This window comes from Macaca fascicularis, chromosome 19 (assembly GCF_037993035.2).
Source record: "Macaca fascicularis isolate 582-1 chromosome 19, T2T-MFA8v1.1".
Lineage (NCBI taxonomy): Eukaryota > Metazoa > Chordata > Mammalia > Primates > Cercopithecidae > Macaca > Macaca fascicularis.
The window spans coordinates 41,175,001-41,187,259 of record NC_088393.1 but is presented as its reverse complement, the minus strand read 5'-3'; positions in this window follow the sequence as shown (position 1 = coordinate 41,187,259).

The window sequence follows — 12,259 nt, the reverse complement described above, 5'->3', positions numbered from 1 at the left end:
GAGGTCCTGCCAGACACCGGTGGCTGGGTCCCAGAAAGAAGATCTGGTTAGTACCTGAGGTCTCCTGAGGATAGGAGGGAGGTGGCTGGGGCAGGGAGGCTGAGGTACATACACCCAGGGGAAAATGGGGCAATGGCGTCTGTAAAATCTCTTTGGCAGCCGAACCTACAAGGTTCAAACTTTAGAGGTTTAAAAATAAGCGAATTTGGAAGGATATAAAAGATACACAGGCTACTTAATCAATGACTTCACCTTCAAATAGGGGCAGGAGCCACCTTCTTTGGATTCCAGGTGCCTAGCCCAGGTTCCTTGGAGGAGGATCTTCCCTCCCCACCCCCTACCCCACTGAGCTCACTGGGGAAACAGCATGAAGCCCACTGGAGGGCCATTTTTTCTCAGCAGGGGAGGCTGGCACTCTCCTGTACTCCAGGTGTCACTCTGCCAAAAGGCTTCTGAAAAAGACGGGATGAAGAGCAGACAGCAGGGCAGGGGCTCTTACTCACTACCCCTTTAAAATCATAATATAAGGCCAGGCATGATGGCTCATATCTGCAATCCCAGCACTTTAGAAGGCTGAGGCGGGTGGATCATTTGAGGTCAGGAGTTTGAGACTAGCCTGGCCAACATGGTGAAACCCCATGTCTACTAAAAATCCAAAAATTAGCTGAGTGTGGTGGTGCATGCTTGTAATCACAGCTACTCGGGATGCTGAGACAGGACAGTTAGATTCGGGTGAGGGCTCCCTCCCGGGCATGCAGACAGCTGCCTTCTTCCTTTATCCTCACATGGCAGAGAGCTCTCTGGTATTTCCTTTTCTGAGGGCACTAATCCCATCATGAGGCCCCCCTCTCATGGCCTCATCCAAACCTAATTACCTCCCAAAGGCTCCGTCTCCAAATGCCATCCTGTTGGGGGTGGGGGTGGGGGGTCTTCAATATATGAATTTTAGGGGAACACAATTCAGTATATAGCAGTTGGGTTTTTGTCTTTGGGCAAATCCCTTAATCTCTTACCAGTGTAATGGGCATATTACATTTTATATATATATATATATTTTTTTTTTTTTTTTTTTTTTTTTTTTTGAGACATGGTGCTACTCTCTTGCCCAGGCTGCAGTGCAGTGCCGTGCCGTGATCTCGGCTCACAGCAACCTCTGTCTCCTGGGTTCAAGCGATTCCCCTGAGCTGGGCGAGGGGCAAGCCTCCGTGACAGTGGCCCGCCTGTTGAGGCGACGGCCAGGGGATGGCGGCCGTGGCTGATTGAAGTCCCTGTTTCCCTGGTACAAAGGCAGCATAATTAATCAGGCAGTAATGAATTCAGGTGGCACCAGCTTGTCACCTCGAGAGATAGGTTATCTGGGAAGGCTGGAATTCAAAAGAGGGAATCAGGTCACCATTAGGATTTTTCAACATTAAATGTTAATATTAAGTGAGAATTTATTGGAATTTGACCAAAATTTGATCTGTTCACCTGCAGGAACCCCTCCCCCAACTCTCTCTCTCTCTGTCTGTCTCTCTCTCTCTCTCTCTCTCTCTCTCTCTCTCTCTCTCTCTCGGCTCTTGGGGCAGGAGTATCCAGGGTGCGTGGGCCTCTGGCCCCCACCAAGGTTTTCTCAGCGGTGGGGGTTGGGGGACACTCTGTGTGTGCTCCTGTTACCCAGCATCCTCTGAGGTGGGAGCTGCGAGGAGGGGGATTGGGAGGGCTCCTCTCGCTAAGAAGCCTAGCTCCCCAGTACTCTGCATCCAGAGGCTCAGGGGATGAACCAGGGTGCTGACCCCGTAGGGAGAGTATGGGTGTTGCCTAGGGGTACAGGGTGCTGAGGCCAGGCCCTGCCCACACTCACCCGCACACTCCTCATCGTCCAGGAGGAGTCCGGCTCAGCTCAGCCAGGGTCATGGGCACTGCAGACAGGCTGATCTGAACTCAAATCCGTCTTCCCAAGGCCCCACTGGGAGGTTTGGGGCAACTCTCAGAACCAGGTGTTGGCATCTGTCAGTGTCGTGGGGTTAGAGGAAGTGGCAATTGTGCTTGTTCAGGACTTGCGTAAAGCAGGCACTCACTGTGGAGGCTCCTGCAGGTGGAGCCCCTCAGAGCATCACATCCCAGGCCAAGGCCAGTGAGGAGGCCAGCCCATTTGTGGCTGCACAGCTCTGTGCGTTCACAGGGTAGCCTACAGCTGCTGTAGCCTACACCCATCTCCAAAGTGAATTAGGTGGTTTGAGATCCCATATGTCCCCAGCACCTGTGTGTGCCTAAGCAGGGAAGCAGCAATGGTTTGAAAAGAGAAACGAGATGTACAACAGGTGCATGAAAAAGTACACATCACTAATCATCAGGCAGTGCAAATGAAAACCACAATGAGGTATCTCCTCACACCTGTTAGGATGGATATTATTATTATTATTATTTGAGATGGAGTCTGTCACCTGGGCTGGAGTACAGTGGCATGATCTTGGCTCACTGCAACCTCCACCTCCTGGTTCAAGCGATTCTCCTGCCTCAGCCTCCCAAGTAGCTGGGATTACAGACATGCGCCACAACGACAGTCGAGTTTTTGTATTTTTAGTAGAGACGGGGTTTCACCAAGTTGGCCAGGCTGGTCTTGAACATCTGACCTCAGGTGATCCACCCACCTCAGCCTCCCAAAGTGCTGTGATTACAGGCATGAGTCACTGTGCCTGGCTCGGATGGCTATTATTTGAAGAAAAAAAAAAAAAGAAGGCAATAAGTGCTGGCAAGGATATGGAGAAAAGAACACTGGTGCACTGTTGGTGGGAATGTAAATTGGTGCATCCGTCATGGAAACCAGTGTGAAGGTTACTGGAACAAATAAAAACAGAACTACTATATGGTCCAGCAATGCTGAGTATCTCAAAAAGATACTTACACTCTCATGTCCATTGCAGCACTATTCACAATAGCCAAGATATGGAAACAACCTAACTGTCCATTGGTGGAAGAATGAATAAAGAAAATGTGGTATATGCACAGTGGAATACAATTCAGCCTTAAAAAAGGAGAACCTGGCCGGGTGCGGTGGCACACGCTTATAATCCCAACACTTTGAGAGTCCGAGGTGAGCAGATCATAAGGTCAAGAGATTGAGACCATCCTGGCCAACATGGTGAAACCCCGTCTCTACTAAAAATACAAAAATCAGCTGGGTGTGGTGGCGGGCGCCTGTAGTCCCAGCTATTTGGGAGGCTGAGGCAGGAGAATCGCTTGAACCCAGGAGGTGGAGGTTGCAGTGAGCTGAGCTCACACCACTGCGCTCCACCCTAGCAACAGAGCAAGACTCCGTCTCAAAAGTAATAGTCCCAGCTACTTGGGAAGCTGAGGATGGAGGATTGATTGAGCCCGGAAGGTTGAGGCTGCAATAAGCTGTGATTGTGCCACTGCACTGCAGCCTGGGTGACAAAAAAAGACCCTGTCTCTAAATAAATAAATAAATAAATAAATAAATAAATAAATAAAGGGAATGGGAGAATCTTTGGGAGGTGATGGATATATTTATGGCTTTGATAGTGGTGATGGTTTCATGGCTGTGTATAAGTATTCCATCAAGTTGTATGTATCTGTATGTACAACTTTTTACATGTCTATCATAGCTCTGTAAAGTGGTTTTTTTTTTTAAGACAAACTACTCATTTTTTTTTTTGGGGGGGGCAAAGAATATGAACAGGCAATTCACAGAAGAAGTGTGAAAAAGGACTTGTACAATGTATTAAAAAAAAAAAAGTTTGACCCTACCAAATCTTAAGGGAAATACAAATTAAGCAACACTTGTCACCCATCAAAAGGGCAGCAATTTACGAGTTCGATAGGTACTAGCAGGCCTGTAAGGGCGCTGCTCCCAGAGAATGCTGGTGCCCCGTGTATCAGCACAGCTGCACTTTGGAAGCCCTTAGAGCTAGAAATGTGCATACCGTGAAACCCAGCAATTTCCCTTCTGTCTTATCTACCCTCCAGAAATGTATATGTGCACAAAGAAAGCATCTCTGAAGCAGCATTGGAAATAGCAGAAGGCTAAATGCCCATCAATATCAAAATGCCTCAGTAGATAAAAGCAGTTCACAGCATGGGGCTTTATACAAAAATTTTCTTAAAGTGACTTGGATCTGTGTGTATGCAAATAGATCTTTAAGAGGTATGGTTAAGTGAAAAAAATGTATAGAACACTATATGTGTAAAAAAAATCAATCAAACTCATCAACAATTCGCATGCCTCAGCCAGGCACGGTGGCTCACGCCTGTAATCTGAGCACTTTGGGTGGCTGAGGTGGGCAGATCTCTTGAGGCCAAGAGTTCGAGACCAGCCTGGCCAACATGATGAAATCCCGTCTCTACTAAAAATACAAAAATTAGCTGGGCGTGGTGGTGTGCTCCTGTAGTCCCAGCTAGTCAGGAGGCTGAGGTTGGAGAATCGCTTGAACCTGGGAGGCGGAGCTTGCAGTGAGCCGAGATCATACCACTGCACTCCAGCCTGGGCGACAGAGCATGACTCCGTCTCAAAAATAAAAATAAAAATAAAAAAATTCACACGCCATAGTTTTAATGAAGTCCAATGTAAGTTGCAAAAACAGGAAACATTTCTGAAAAAAAAAAAAAAAATTCCAAAGTCACTGCTTCAGTGCTTACCTATTGGGGAGCTGAAGGGGGTAGCCATGGATTTTTAGAGGTCCAAGGAGACTTTAGGCATCTCTGTAATGTTACAGGGTCTTTTGGAGGCAAACGGGTTAAAGTTCCCCATGTAAAATAGAGGTTAGTTTTTGAAAGAGGCTTGGCTGGGTAAAGAGACTGCATCTAGGGGCTCTGGGCGTAATGCAAAGTGAAAAGCTGAGAGAATGGCTGGGAAGGAATGTTAGTGAAAGGTACTTTAAACAAACACCCTCTGGACTTGCCCAGGGGGAAAGGGAGGAGAGTGAGAAAGCCAGGAAGCCTGGAGCAGCAGGCGGGGAAGGGAAAAGCCAGATTTGGACCAGGCATTGGAGATTGCTTTGTCCTTAGTGTGCCTGACTTCTCAGCAGGCTGGGAACACGCGGAAATGCATTTCCTGGTGCTTAAGTTTCCAGCTGGGACAACAGAGGTTCTTCCCACAACCCCTCCTCCTCCCTTTAGCTAAGATCTGTTTACCCTACTGCTCAGACAGGAAGTCTTGATTATTTTTGCATAGGGACCTAGAATGAAAAATCAGTGGTCCGGAGGCACCATCCGGAGGAAGTGGAGTGTGGTCCTGGGCATGCGTGCTCTGCCCAGGGCCGTGCGGCAGGGCAGGAGGTCTACCCCTTCCCACGGAAGCTGCGGGTCCTCAGGCTTACAGGGTGGATCCACGATTGTGGCCGCCTGGCCAAGCCTCAGCCCTGGGCTCAGCATCCCTGCCCAGAGTTAGGCCTGTGCAAGATAACAGAGTGAAAGCAAACCTGTCTCCAAGGCTCCATGGCATGTGGGCTCTGGAGTCTGATCTGACTTCACATCCCAGCTCAGCCCTGAGGCCCGCATGTGTATCTTTGCGCAACCTCAGACTTGTCATCGCAGTTGCTGGGGACTAAGCAAAATAATGTGTATTGTAGAGCTCTCAGCTCCATGCATGGCACTCAGTAAGTGATGGTGCTAGTTAGTGATAATGATGCTGATAAAATACATCCCCTCCGGTCTTTTCAAGACCTTTATCAGAACAGCATACCAGTTGGGTGTGGTGGCTCACACCTGTAATCCTAGCGCTTTGGGAGGTCAAGGCGGGAGGATTGCTTGAGGCCAGGAGTTCCAGACCTGTCTGGGCAACATAGCGGGATCCTGTCTCAACAAAAAATTTTAAAAATTAGCAAGGGGTGGTGATGTGCACCTGTAGTCCTAGCAGCTTAGGAGGCTGAAGTGGGAGGATCTCTTGAGCCCAGGAGTTGGAGGCGGCAGTGAGCTGTGATTATACCACTATACTCCAGCCTGGGTGACACAGTGCGACCTCATCTCATTGAGAGAGAGAGAGAGAGGGAGAGAAGCAAACCATTATATAACATGAATGTGGCTTCCAATGGTATTTAAACAAAATAATTTACCTTTAGCATGATGTATGAGAAAAGCTCTAATTCAATTCAGTAACTCTCCCATCCCGGGTTTGTTGAAGTTTTATTGTTAATCTGTTTCCTAAATCTTTGTGAAGGTTTAGGAGGGAGACTCCAATGAACTGGGCTTGCCAATGGCCAGTAAAGAAGTTGTTTCTAGGGAGGCAGAGGCAGAAGGATAGCTTGAGCCCAGGAGTTTGAGACCTTACCTGGGCAATATAGCAACACCCCATTCTCAGTAAATAAATAAATAAACGAAAAGAAAAGAAAAAAAAAGAAGTTGTCTCCTCCTCCCTGAGTTTTCAGAGAAGGTGGTTCCTCCACAACCATGTTAGCTGGTCCAGGCTGGAGCCTGGCGAGGCCGAAGCAGGGGGTCGGCAGGCATCTCTTCCCCAGGGCAAGGCCAGGACCAGGATGACAGCAGTGAAGCACTTGCCTGGGGGCAGCCTTTAAGGAGGTGTCCAATAACCCAGTAATAAATAGATAATATTTTAATGCAGTATTTTAAAAATAAAAACTAATGCAAAAAAAAAAAAATCTAAGATGAACAAAATTTCACCATACTAGACCACACTTCTCGCTGCTCAGGCTATCTTCCCGACCCTGTCCGTTCTCAGGTTCCTAACATTACCTTTCCTGGGTTCTCTAGAGCTGGTCTGTGTCTGCCTAGGTCTACAGGAAGGGAGCTGGGAGGTAGGTTTTGTGGGGATGAGCTGGGAAACCTGTCTTTTTTTTTTTTTTTTTTTTTTTTTTGAGACGGAGTCTTACTCTGTCAGCCAGGCTGGAGTGCAGTGGCATGATGTCGGCTTACTGCAACCTCCGCTTCCCGGGCTCAAGTGATTCTCCTGCCTCAGCCTCCTGAGTAGCTGAGATTACAAGCGTGCATCACCATGCCCGGCTAATTTTTTTGTATTTTCAGTAGAGACGGGGTTTCACCATGTTGGCCAAGCTGGTCTTGAACACCTGACTTCAAATGATCCTCCTACCTCGGCCTCCCAAAGTGCTGGGATTACAGGTGTGAGCCACCGCTCCCAGCCCTTGGAAAGCCTTCTGAACACAATCTTGTGTGTGTGTGTGTGTGTGTGTGTGTGTATGCATTTTTTTAAAATTTTTATTTTTTGATAATCTTTTTGAGACAATAAGAGATTTAAACAAAAGAAAACATAGAAACAAGGCTAGGAACACGAGGGTGTCTAGTAGAATAAGCAGATTTCAAAACTGTTTTGGAGAAAGCTTTCTACTTTCCATTGTCTGATCTTTCAGAAAATACCCAAGGATTTGCAAAACCAAGAACAATTTCTCAGTTTTAAGTGCCTTCCCCTTCCCCAAACAAAGCTGCTGCCATACGTACAGGGCCAAGTGTACACACTGTCTTCCCCTCCAGGATCTGAGGGTTTTGTTCATCTGGCTTGAGAGCTCAGTGGATTTGGTTTCAGGCACACCCCTTCTCAGTCTGAGGCTCATGCCTCCAACCCTGGCCAGTGGGGCTGGAGGCCCAGTCCACAGGGATAGGTCCCCACCGCCCGTGGAGGAGACAAGAAGTGACAGCAATCTACATACGAGGTGTTGGCTTATGAGACAAAACATTCATTGGTTGAACCTCCTCCAGAAGAAATGGGATTAGGGGAGAGGAGAAGACAACAACCAACCCACCTATTTCTGGAAGTTGCAGGTTGTGTGATGAAACCACGTTTGTTGCAATACAATGGATTCAAATCCAACTGAATAAATGATAATTACATAGCTATAGGCATACATCCGGCCATTCTTTTCCATATTTCAAAACAAATTAATTTGGAAATATTTAGAAATAAGATAAACTGTTTGTGGCCAATTATTTGTGGGATGGGTCCAAACACTGCTGGGAGGTCCCCGGATCTATCAAGGATAGCAGGGGCTGGGTCAGGTGAGGCGGAGGACACCCAGGGAGAAGAGGGACCCCACTTCCAAAAGAGACAGTCGCAGAGGCCTGAAGGTGGGATTTGTTTCCTTTTCAGGTGAACGATGCTTTTAAAAAAAGAATTCTATAATTTGTTATATTAATGATATACTTTAAATTATCCCAAAAAAATGCCATACAAGTGCACGAGAAGATAGAAATCCTTTTTGTCCTTCCTTTTTTCCCGTGGACTTCATTTCAGAATCACTAAATTTTGCGGCACTTTGGTTTTTTTTTTTTTTGTTTTGCCAAAAAGAAACTTTTCTGCTCAATAGTACATTAATGCAGAATAGAAATAAAGATGCTTTAAAAAATTCTTTCAAGCACAAAAGGAGATGGTTTTCAACAGATAATTTTACATATTTACATATTTTACCTTAAGCATTTTGTAGTCTCTGCCTACTGGTGAATGGATCAGATTTTTACACGCTTTCAAAATGAACCAGTTTGGCTTCTAAGCCATTGCAAGGACGGAAATGAATTCTAACTTTTTTTTTTTCACTTCATTTTCGCATCTTCACATTTCCTTATTTCACATGGTTTCAAATAAAATGCCTCCAGCACGATTTTTCCTTTCTCAAGAGCAAAGTGAATGTGACTTTTCGGAGGGGTCACAGGATGCCTGGGAGGCCTGTGGCTGTGGCTGGACCGCTGCCTGCTTTCAGCTTGACTGAAGGGCTTGTCAGAGTTTTCATCTCCTAAGAAATGAGCCCCCGGGCTGGCCAGAAGCAGGAGACGGCAGCAGTTTGACCCCCACACTGGTTTTTTCCCACTGACATCAAATCCTGAGGTTTTAAAATTAATCCCACACAAAGACAGTTCTTCATTGTGGTGCCTGTTTGAAATTAGACCAGCAATAAGGACCTTTCTGAGATGTCTCGTTTGTTAAGATAGGCCCCTGTTGGAGCTGAACAGCTGCCTGCCAGAGAGGGGGTGGGAACGGGGAGGGACAGTGCGTGGGTGAGACACCCCAGCAGCCCGGTCAAGGTGACTGCCAGGCCTGGCCTGGGGTGCCGCCGGGTGGCGCCAGGAAGTGGCTGAGGGCCCAGATGGCTGGGGTGCCTCGGGCCCCTGTGACCCGGAGCCACCCATGCTTCCCGGGTCTGAGCCCGATGATTGTCCCCGCTGAGAACCGCTCTTCACCTCCAGGTCACACAGATTCCTTGAGTTCTAATCAGTGTTTTTGTTAAAGGGAACTGGAGACATAAAAGGAACTAAAACTGAACATTAGCAGCTAAATAATAATAATAAAATAAAGCAAAGAAGGCAGTAATTTCTCCACGGAAAAGAAGCCCCCTGCTTCCCCTGGGGGTTCAGGGTGGGAGCTGGGCAGGACACCACAGTCACCCCTGCTTGTTTTGCACGAGGAGTTGTGGTTTGGGGGGGTTTCTTGTTTGTTTGTTTGTTTGTTTGTTGGAGACAGGGCCTTGCTGTGTCACCCAGGCGGGAGGGCAGTGGTGTGATCACAGCTCACAGTAGCCTCAGCCTCCTGGACCTCCTGGGCTCGAGCAATCCTCCCACCTCAGCCTCCTGAGTAGCTGGGACTACAGGTGCACACCACCACACCTGGCCAATTTTTTTTGTTTTCTATTTTTTGTAGAGACAGGGTCCCCCTATGTTTCCCAGGCTGGTCTTGAACTCCTGGGCTCAAGGGGTCCTCCCGCCTCAGCCTCCCAAAGTGCTGGGATTACAGACATGAGCCACTGTGCTGGTCCTGCACGAGGAGTTTTTGTTCCCCTCGCACCGTGGCTTCCACAGCAAGCTGCCACACCTGGAACATGCTGGGAGTCCCGGGCAGCCAGGCAGGCCAGCCCAGTTGCAGGAAGCTACCTCTACTCTCTGCAGTGGGGGCGACTTAGTAGGCTCTCCAATGGGCATGGGGCACTGGCCCCCATCCATAGCTTCTGTGCTGCCTACGGGCTCTTCACCCAGCGACTAAGAAAACATTTCTCAGGGAGAATAAACAATTACAGCACATGAATAGTAACTGAGGAGTATTTAGAGCTTATGCGGTTTGAATGTGACCTTCTTCCCAGACTAGACTGGAATAACAATTTAGTTATTTTCAATAACGGCTATACTTCGAAATAATTAGTGGAATCCTTTCCATCAGTGACTCCATTCAAAGCCCTGGTTCAGTGACATTGGTCATTGTGCCACTGTGACCTGCACACGGGTCTTGGTCTTTAGAAACAGTGCATGTTAAGCACTTTTATTTGTGCTGGACAATACTACATAACCGCTGCTATAATTTCCTGGTCTTCTTATTTGGAAAAGGACTCCGCGGTGTGGGATTCTGAGATGCCCAGGAAAAGTGCACGCTGCAGAGGTTTTATCTCGTTTGAGTTGTTTCTTTTAACCCTTGGTGGTGGTTTTGAAGGGAAGGGGCACTTGAAGGCAGCCTGAGTATTTTGTAAACAACCAAAGCTGATTTCTCAAAAGAGCGCTTTTTGTAGCATAATGGTCTCTGTCAAACTCCTCTCTCTATTCTGAGTGCTGGAGATGTGCTGGGTCTGGTCCTTGAGGCCGGAAAGTTGGAATGAGGATGGCTCCTTCTCTGTTTTAATCTATTTCACCTCGCTGAGGCAGACGGATCAGAAGCTCACAAGGAAAACCAATGCCCTTTCCCGCAGCGAAATTAACCAGAATCACGTGGAAAACAATCCAAGCCTTGTAGGAGAGGCGAGCCATTAAAATATGCCCTGAGCAATAGACTGCACCCAATCTTGCAAACTCACTCGCCAGGCAGCAGCAGACAGGAGGCTGCTCCCTGGGATGGAGGGAGCCTTGTTGTAGTGCCACAATTAAAATCAGCTCCTCTGCCAAAAAATAAAAGGGAGGAGGGAAGAAGGAGAACATCAAAGACAGATTGAAATGTGTAGTTAGTAATAAGAGTGGTCTCCTCTTGAACCAAAGCCTGCAGCGATTCACGGCCCCCTTGTTAATGAGAAATTTTGACCTCTGGTTTGTAAGTTAAACTTGTAATCCCAGCTAATGAAGTAAATCACTTCCAACTTGAGTCTGTTGTTCCCTCTCCGCTTTGCATACTGGGTCTGAGAGCGAGGATCCGGGTCCAGGCACACAAATGGAGGGGAAGCAGAATTATTCTGTGACTGTATGGTTTCTTGCATGGTGAGATTTTCTTGCTCACGGTCATCCTGTGGGCATGCATTGTGGGCCCATCAACTGTTTTGTTGTAACTTGCGTATTGATGAGAGAGAGCCTGTTAGACTCTGGGTTGAAGGACACTGTGCAGGGAGTTCCGCCAGGGACCCTACACACTACATTCCTTCATTCTTTAACAAATAGAAATGTGCGGCCCGGTGCAGTGGCTTACACCTCTAATCCCAGCACTTTGGGTGGCCAAGGTGGGCGGATCGCTTGAGGCCAGGAGTTCGAGACCATCCTGGCCAACATAGTGAAATCTCACCTCTACTAAAAATACAAAAACTAGCCAGGTGTGGTGGTGCATGCCTCTAATCCCAGCTACTCAGAAGGCTGAGGCATGAGAATCCCTTGAATCTGGGAGGTAGAGGTTGCAGTGAGTCAAGATCACACCACTGCACTATAGCCTGGGTGACAGAGTGAGACTATGTCTCAAAAAAAAAAAAAGGAAAAAAAAAAAAAAAAAAAAGAAATGTGCATTACTTAGCTCTATGCCAATGATTAAACATCAGGTTCAGTGCTTTGCACATGGTAGGAGTCAGTGCATATTTGTATAAGAAATGCTGCTGAATGGCCAGGCGCGGTGGCTCACACCTGTAATCCCAGCACTTTGGGAGGCCAAGGCAAGTAGATCACCTGAGGTCAGGAGTTTGAGACCAGCCTGACCAATATGATGAAAGTTTGTCTCTACTAAAAATACAAATACTAGCTGGGCGTGGTGGCATGAGCCTGTAATCCCAGCTACTCAAGAGACTGAGACAGGAGAATCGCTTGAACACAGGAGGCGGAGGTTGCAGTGAGCCGAGATTGTGCCATGGCACTCCAGCCCGGGCAACAAGAGCAAAACTCTGTCTCAGAAAAAAAAAAAAAGAAGGAAAAGAAAAAACAATGCTGCTGAATGGAGAAAATGCTATTTGGGTGACTTGGGGTTTTGAGGGAAGAAAGCACAGCTAAGGAATGTGAGTCCTAAAAAGGCAGGGCTGAGGAGTTTGAGCCGACTGACTTCTGGCTTTATTGAGATTTCTGGGCTAGAAGGGAAAGAAAAGCCATGTGTGAAACTGGATACAGCTGGGGCACTAAGGGCTTTCTTCTCCTA